The 9,205-nt window shown below is 34.7% G+C and overlaps 1 pseudogene; it reads left to right on the forward strand.

Annotated features, from left to right (window-relative positions):
• Window positions 1-5,991: 5,991 nt before the first annotated feature.
• Window positions 5,992-8,171, forward strand: LOC112529396 (annotated as a pseudogene).
• The last annotated feature ends 1,034 nt before the right edge of the window (window positions 8,172-9,205 follow it).

Consider the following 9,205-nt stretch of genomic DNA (forward strand, 5'->3'; position numbering starts at 1 on the left):
CATCATCGTTTTCTCAAAATCACATAAAACCATATTATAACATCGACTGAGATAAATAATAAAATGAAATATTAAAATCATGATGTATCTCGCTGCATTGCGCGAGTACGCTTCTAGTATATATATATATATATATATATATAGTATCCCAACTTGTATGGGGTCAAACATGCACGCCGGCCGGCAGGTACACCGTACACGACGGTTCCAAGTCTTGGAAATCTTGATTACGATCACCCTCTATATATGAATCGCATTAACTTTTAGAAATTCATTTTTTCTTTATATATTACTTTTTCTTTTCTTTTTACAAAAGAATAGAAAAAAGGTTTAAAAGATAAATTCTAACTGGACTATATTTAATTTGACTTCCTTCATATATATTGCAATGATGAGTTGTAAATTTATAACTAAACTTTTTAATTATTTAAACGAATTTATCCATCCAACCATAATATTTGGATTTATACCGGATGTTATAATTAAATTTACTTTCTTTACAAGTTACAAATACAAAATGTTAACTCTCAATCGCTTGGTATTGATTTTTTATATTAAAATAATGTAATTTTTTTATACAGACAACAACTTATCTTAAATCATCAACATTATAATTAATTCTAACTATAATTTTCACTAAATTTATTAATAAAAAGATTATGTAGATAAATAATGTTACATAAAATTGGTGTTTTTTTTTTGTATTAATAATGAAAACTATAATTTTGAGATATGAACAATATCTAATTTTAACAAAATTGAATAACAAACATAATAAAAATAACTATACAAAAACACAACCCCACGAGAGAAAAACCTTATTAGAAACATTTCATTTTCGCAATGAAAACATTTCATGATAAAGATAAAGAATTATAGACACGAATGACGTGGATATGTGGATTCAACTAAGATATTGAAGACTAACCTAATCAAAGAGGCATGCGGCATTGACCCTGACAAACTTATTTGGGCTTAGTAGACCTCTAGCATAAGGGTAGGTCTCCAAGCACAACCCAAATAATCTCCATAACTTACCGTCGTCATGATATCAAAATTGTAAAAATTAACTCAATTATCAGTCTGTAAATAAAAATCAGATCTAATTTTTTTTACACTAACCTGACTTGATCTCTTCGATTTATTTCTCTTTGGGAAAAAATTTTGAAGGCCTAGAATCCCTCTTAATCATTATAAGATTAATAAAAGTTTATTTGCATTTGATGGCATCAATTAATCAATCATGTTTCCTAATTTTGATGATTAAAATGATATTATTTTTTTGTATGATTGAAAAGATGTTAGTTAAGATGCAATACATCATATGTAATAATTTAACTAAAAACACATTGAACGATGGTGGAGAGACACCCCAACATACAACTTAAAAGGTGACCATTTATACAAGAAGGCGTTTGTCATTTATTTGATAAATATAAAATGTGGGTTGTTGGTAACAACTACAAGTTTACTTGGTCTTTTGTCAAATGCCCAAACTGCAATAAGTGTTGGCTTTCCCTTTCATTTTACATAGTCACGGCTGATCCCAATGGAGTTGGATTGAGACATTCTAACATCAAACCCACCTTCCGTTTCTTTAAGAATCCATAAATCCGTTTGAAGACGAGTAAGCCGATAAAATATCAAATTTACTGTTAATTATATGTATGCTAACGTATTATAATATATGCTTTGCTCAGTAGTCTACATACATACATACATACATACATACATACATACATACATACATACATACATACATACATACATACATACATACATACATACATNTATGGTTGGATTCACGTGAGATCAAGGGTTTTTCGTGAGACCCGTAAGACCAATTTATATTCATTAATCAACTTTATAAGCTAATACATACATACATACATACATACATACATACATACATACATACATACATACATACATACATACATACATACATACATACATATGTGTGTGTGTGTGTAGATAGATAGAGAGATAGGTGATGATCAAATAAGAATAAAGTTAAAATAAGAGAATACAAGACATCCAAATCACATGTATTTACAAAACATGGTCAATGCAAGGGCGGGCAAACGGGGCCAAGGTCGCACGTAATCACATATGATTTTACTCGTGAATGTAACGTAAAATCAAATGTGATATTGTTGTTCTAGTATTCCCTTATTTGATCATTGTCTCGTTTGAACCGGTCTCTCTCTCTCTCTCTCTCTCTCTATATATATATATATATATATCCTTCATATTAAAATAAGTGTCTACATTTCTATTATTTGTTCTAAAAATAAGTATCGATTTTCAAAATAATGCATACTTTTTTTTTTGTAGTCTTTTAGTTAATTAAAAAAGTGTAAAATTAATACATTTCTAAAATTGTGTATTTTTCACTGTGGACATTTATATCTGTGTATGTAGGCACTACAATAAAAATAATGGCCATGTTGTATATGATGCCTAATCGTTCTAATTAATTAAAGTACTTAATGAGATTTTTAAATTAATTTATATGACCAACAAATATGCGTCTTAATTGTACAAAAGTGTTATAATAAATTATTAAGGTTAAGTTTAGGGGCCGTTTACCAAACGCTTGTTCGGGTAAGCGTTTACCAAGTAATATTATCTAATCGGATGAATATGATAAAAACCAAGAAGCTTACCCGGTAAGAGCGAGACAAAAACCAAGAGTCTTACTCGGTAAATGAGAGAGACGACTCGTACCATGGTAAACGATTACCGGATAAATTGTTGCATGCGATGTCATTTTGGTGAACTAAAGTCTTACCCGATAAATAAATAATAATGTTAAATTTTACTGGTAAACACTTATCGGGTAAGTATTTGGTAAACAACCCCTTAGGGACATAACAAGTTCTACACCTAGTTATTACGACGAAGCTAAACTACTTAATAAAATTTAAAAAGTGTCATATATATAAAAAGGTTAAAAAGTTAGCTTGTTTTATCCTAACAACTTATTGCATCGTAAGTATAATCGTTAAACCGATAACTTGGTCCTTTGACTTATTGTAACACATTTGTGCAATATCCACAATTGTTGATGCTATAACATCAAAAATTCAATTAAATATCTTATTATGACAATTGGACATCTTAAAAGACATTTATTGTATATAGACAGCTGGTGAATTCAAACGAGAACAACCTAATTTATAAAAACACAAGAAAACCTATATCATATGTGATACTATAGTTAATCACATGTAACATATATCAAAGACTCAGGACGACCTAGGTCGTGAGCCAAGTCGCATATATACACACCATTGGTTTTAGTTTTTAATGTGATATACATATTCTCGCATTTTTATAGAAATGGGGTTCTCGTTTAAACTCACCCATATAATAATAATAATAATAATAATAATAATAATAATAATAATAATAATAATAATAATAATATAAAATTTATGTATTCAACTTGTGTTTATATTTAATTCACCGACTATTGGTATAAAGGCCACGACCTTTTCTTCTTCTCTTTAGTGAATAATACATTATACCAAAGACAAATTCAATACAATTTTCTAGAATACAGAATAATTTTCATAATATAAAAATTAATTATTAAAAATACAGTTTCATTAAAATCACGTAAACAATTTTTTGCAACATGAGTGGTTATTTTTTTCCCTTCTATATATTTTGTTAGTGTTACCAATAAATTATTTTTTCTTAAAAACGAAGGGATTTTAAATTACTACTTCTAATTAACATCATATGTAACGAGATTACTTGTAGCTCGCATCCAACTTTTGTTAATTTATGTAAACATCAAATTAAAGCAGATACATTTAAAATTGCTAAAAAAACTTTTTACGTCGACAACGATAGAATGGTAAGACATGCATCTCATCCCTCGTCAAAAATGCACCTCTGCATTTTACCATTGACGATTTCAAAAAAAATATATAATAAATTAATTATAATTTTTTGTTTAACGAGGACGATGAAGAGAAAATGTCATGATTATATCAATTTCCATATATTTAAAGTTTGAACAACAAACTAATTAAATAGTTTATTTTCTAATCAACAAAAATATTTATTTATATCAATAAATATTATGATATGTACAAGTATTAGAATAAATAAATTTGAAGATAAAATACAAGTAATTATTTAATTTATAAGGTTTGGTATATATAGGAAGAAATCTTAAGAATATAATCATTTATATGAGTTTGACTTTTATCAGATAATATAAGTAAAATATACAAAAAACATTGTTATATTCTTATGTTTTTAATTGTATATTTAAATAAAAATATGTCGACTACACACTTGTATTATCATACTTATATTAATTGTATCATTTTTATTTATGTTTAAATAACTACTTGATATTCTCACCTAGAAAATACAAATGGGGCGGTTGTTTTTCGAGAAAATACCAACAAATCATTCAGAAAATACCCAGGTAGTCTATCATGATTTGAATTACCCACCAATTTCTGTGACAGTTGTGTGACAAATTACCTTTTTCACAACGAATTTCACAGACAAAAGTCTCCCATTCAGTAGTGACGAAAACCCGCCTCCATGGACACTAATGTGTAGGTGAAGGGGCAATTTTTTTTGTTCACTTAGCAACTGAGGCTAGCCGTGCCGGAAGGCTAGGATCGAACCAACAACCTATCTTCTATTTTAATAAAATAAATCCACCTCTTTGTCAATCAAGCTACAAACCAAATTCCTTTTTTACACACACACACACACACACACACACATATATATATATATACATACATATATACATACATATATATATATATGTAGAGAGAGAGAGAGAGAGAGAGTTTGGTTCAAATACAACCTGTTACATTTGCACAACCAATGCGACCCAATAAATTGGGATATTTATGGAAATAATGAGTGTTCATTTATTATGATTTGATATTTATGGAAGATGAATATGATTCATTAATTATGATCAATACTTTATATTAGAAAACAATCAAAACTTTTATGAAATCACATATTAATCAAATGAAATGAACGTTTGAGATTGAGTTGTATTGGTTGTACAAATGTCATGGGTTGTATAATAACCAACATCTCTCTCTCTCTCTCTCTCTATATATATATGTATATATATAGGGTTTCATTCAAGGAAGAACTGACTAGTTTGTGGTAACCGTGAGATTCAATCTCAACCATAAATCAATAGATAAATTAGAAAATTTATAATTTTGGTAATTTTGAATTAAAATTTTAATGCAAGGACATTTAGGTATTTTCTCTCCTCTCTTCTCTCTCTGTCCTCCGGTGATACATAAAAATATTGACTTTGTTAAACAAAAGATACAGTGTGATACCCAAGCATATATAAGATGCAATGTGATACCACTGTGTTACATCTCCGATCGATCATACAAACGAACTCAATGTGATACCCAAGCACATATATGATGCATTGTGATACCATTGTGGTATCACCGGAGGACGATGGCCGGAGAGAGAAGAGAGGAGAGTTTTAAAATACCAAAAATATACTTGCATTAAAATTTTAATTCAAAATTATCAAAATTATAAATTTCCTAATTTATCTATTGATTTGTGGTTTAGATTGGATCTCTCACGGTTACCACAAATTAATTAATTCTCATTTGATTAGGCCCATATATATATATATATATACATATATATATATATATATATTTGATTATATACTTTTACAATATGATTCCATTGTTAAACCAAATAAATATTTTCAAACATCTTATAATATCCGTTATTTTATTTTCTGAACACAAACAAAAAGATGTTAAGAATAAAATCGGAGACGATACTAACAGACCACTATTTGATCCTCCTGGACTTTGTCTTCTTCATGGTTTACCTCAAAACTCATTGGTGGAAACTTTCAAATCCATATCTAACATTTAAAATATCATCCATTAAACAAATTTACATGACTCCTATAAAATGGCTTCAAATTCTCATCATCTTCATAACATCATTTCAAGGATTTACTCACAGGTTTCATAGACAACTGAAAAGAAACGACGCTGCCTTGAAATGGTAGCCCTTGGGAAGTTGAGGCACTTGCCTCAACTTGTCTACGCTTTAGCTTTCTTATTAACGGCTACTCTTGTTGTTGCCGACAAATCTTATAACTACGATTCACCATTGCCATATGGTGATTGGAAATTGCCACCACCGGTGAAGAACCCATGGTCACATCCACCATACCATTACAAGTCTCCACCATCTCCACCACCTCCATATGTTTACAAGTCTCCACCTCCACCATCACCTTCACCTCCCCCACCGTATGTGTACAAGTCACCCCCACCGCCATCACCCTCGCCTCCCCCACCATATGTGTACAAGTCACCACCCCCTCCATCACCATCACCGCCCCCGCCATACATCTATAAGTCACCACCGCCGCCATCACCATCCCCACCACCTCCTTATGTGTACAAGTCTCCCCCTCCACCTTCACCATCCCCACCACCTCCATNCACCTCCCCCACCGTATGTGTACAAGTCACCCCCCCCGCCGTCACCATCACCTCCCCCACCATATGTCTACAAGTCACCCCCGCCGCCATCACCATCACCACCCCCACCATACATCTATAAGTCACCACCGCCGCCATCACCATCCCCACCACCTCCTTATGTGTACAAGTCTCCCCCTCCACCTTCACCATCCCCACCACCTCCATACGTGTACAAGTCTCCACCTCCACCTTCACCATCCCCGCCACCTCCTTATGTGTACAAGTCTCCCCCTCCACCTTCACCATCCCCACCACCTCCTTATGTGTACAAGTCTCCCCCTCCACCTTCACCATCCCCNCCTTATGTGTACAAGTCTCCCCCTCCACCTTCACCATCCCCACCACCTCCTTATGTGTACAAGTCTCCCCCTCCACCTTCACCATCCCCACCACCTCCGTATGTGTACAAGTCTCCCCCTCCACCTTCACCTTCCCCACCACCTCCATACGTGTATAAGTCACCCCCTCCACCTTCACCATCCCCACCACCTCCATACGTGTACAAGTCTCCCCCTCCACCTTCACCTTCCCCACCACCTCCTTATGTGTACAAGTCTCCCCCTCCACCTTCACCTTCACCTTCCCCACCACCTCCATACGTGTACAAGTCACCACCTCCACCATCCCCATCCCCACCACCTCCATACGTGTACAAGTCTCCACCACCCCCCTCACCATCACCTCCTCCACCATATGTGTACAAGTCTCCGCCTCCACCCTCACCATCACCACCTCCTCCATATGTCTACAAGTCTCCTCCCCCGCCTTCACCGTCCCCACCGCCTCCATATGTCTACAAGTCTCCTCCCCCGCCTTCACCGTCCCCACCGCCTCCATATGTCTACAAGTCTCCTCCCCCGCCTTCACCGTCCCCACCACCTCCATACGTGTACAAGTCTCCCCCTCCACCATCACCGTCACCACCACCTCCATACGGGTACAAATCCCCTCCTCCACCATCACCGTCACCACCACCTCCATATGTGTACAAGTCACCTCCTCCACCTTCCCCATCCCCACCTCCTCCATATGTCTACAAGTCTCCTCCCCCACCATCACCATCCCCACCACCTCCATATGTCTACAAGTCACCACCTCCACCCTCCCCATCACCGCCACCTCCCTACATTTACAAGTCTCCACCGCCACCCTCCCCGTCTCCACCACCCCCATATGTCTATAAATCACCTCCTCCACCATCTCCATCCCCACCACCTCCATATGTATACAAATCCCCACCTCCTCCTTCGCCGTCCCCACCTCCTCCATATGTCTATAAGTCTCCTCCCCCGCCATCGCCATCGCCACCACCTCCATATGTCTACAAATCACCACCTCCACCATCAAAGTTTCTCCATCCTCCAGCTTACTACTACAACTCCCCCCCACCTCCTATCTATTACTAATTCACGAACATCATTAAAATTCCCAAATGGTACAAGCATAACTTGTAGCCTTATCCCGATGGTGCTCCTCAATAAGTTCTCTTTTCTGTTTTCATTCTTATTCAAATGTATTCGCAAGTTAATAATGTCTGAATGTGCTTTGACCTTTGTATACTTGTGTTTTGGACGTCATGTAAGCTTTTCTTGTTTTCAATCAATGAATTCAAATACTTCATATTAATTACTGGTATTTCTTATTGCCATAATATGATATTTCTATAAATACTACTTTTTTTTTAGAAACAGCAATTTTATAAAGAAACCGCCGAGGCTAGCAAGATGCTAGCACTTATAAAAGAGCCGTTAAAGGGCTGGTACACCAAACATTCCAATCAAGAGAATTACAAGACTTCGATCTGATTCTAATCCAATTAAAAGAAAAAAGCACAATATCCTTGCAAATTACCAGCGGGTTTTTACCGGATTTGTTGAAGACCAACGCATTCCGATTCGTCCAAATCATCCAAATAAACGCCATGAGAATTACTTCCAAGCCCTCCTTAACCTTCTTCCCTTTTATAAATACTACTAACGTTTCATACTTTTATAGGGTTCTTTTTACTAGTTGCATGAATCAATCCTTAAAGAAGATGATAGTTGAAACCGGCAAACATGAAATTTACTTGCCTTCCAAAACTTAAACAACTCTCCATAACTTCATATAATTTAAGAGAACTCAGAATGCAAACAGAGTCTCATACGTTTGGTTCTTAAGTTTGGTCTTTTATGAATATATATATATATATATATATATATATATATATATAGATGGAGGTTTCATATAAAAGTTTCAAACCATGCATACAAACCTTTGATTTTGAATTTAGAAGCGGTTATCAAATCAGTTAAAGATGTGATTGAGTGTAAATTTAGGAACCGATTTAATCCACACGGTTGATTATTTACATGTAGGTTGATATTGGTTTGTAAAGTTTTTTAACAATTACATGGTTTATATATACGATTCTCTCTCTTCTATAAATGTATATAATTGGAACTTCAAACTCTACATGTCTATATGCTTTATATATAACTGCCGAGACTAATTATTAGCACATTTTTAAAAATAATTAACCTTTTTTTTATTAACCTGGATATCCAACCTGCTATACGAGCCGACTGATTCCAGAATGACCACCTGCTTTGCAGATAGCCCGGAGTCACCGCATTTGAACCTCCATGGCCACAAGGGGATTTTTATTTCTCCTTGGATTTGAA

The sequence above is a fragment of the Cynara cardunculus genome, assembly GCF_001531365.2.
Source record: "Cynara cardunculus var. scolymus isolate 2C chromosome LG 1, CcrdV1, whole genome shotgun sequence".
NCBI classification, from domain to species: Eukaryota; Viridiplantae; Streptophyta; class Magnoliopsida; order Asterales; family Asteraceae; genus Cynara; species Cynara cardunculus.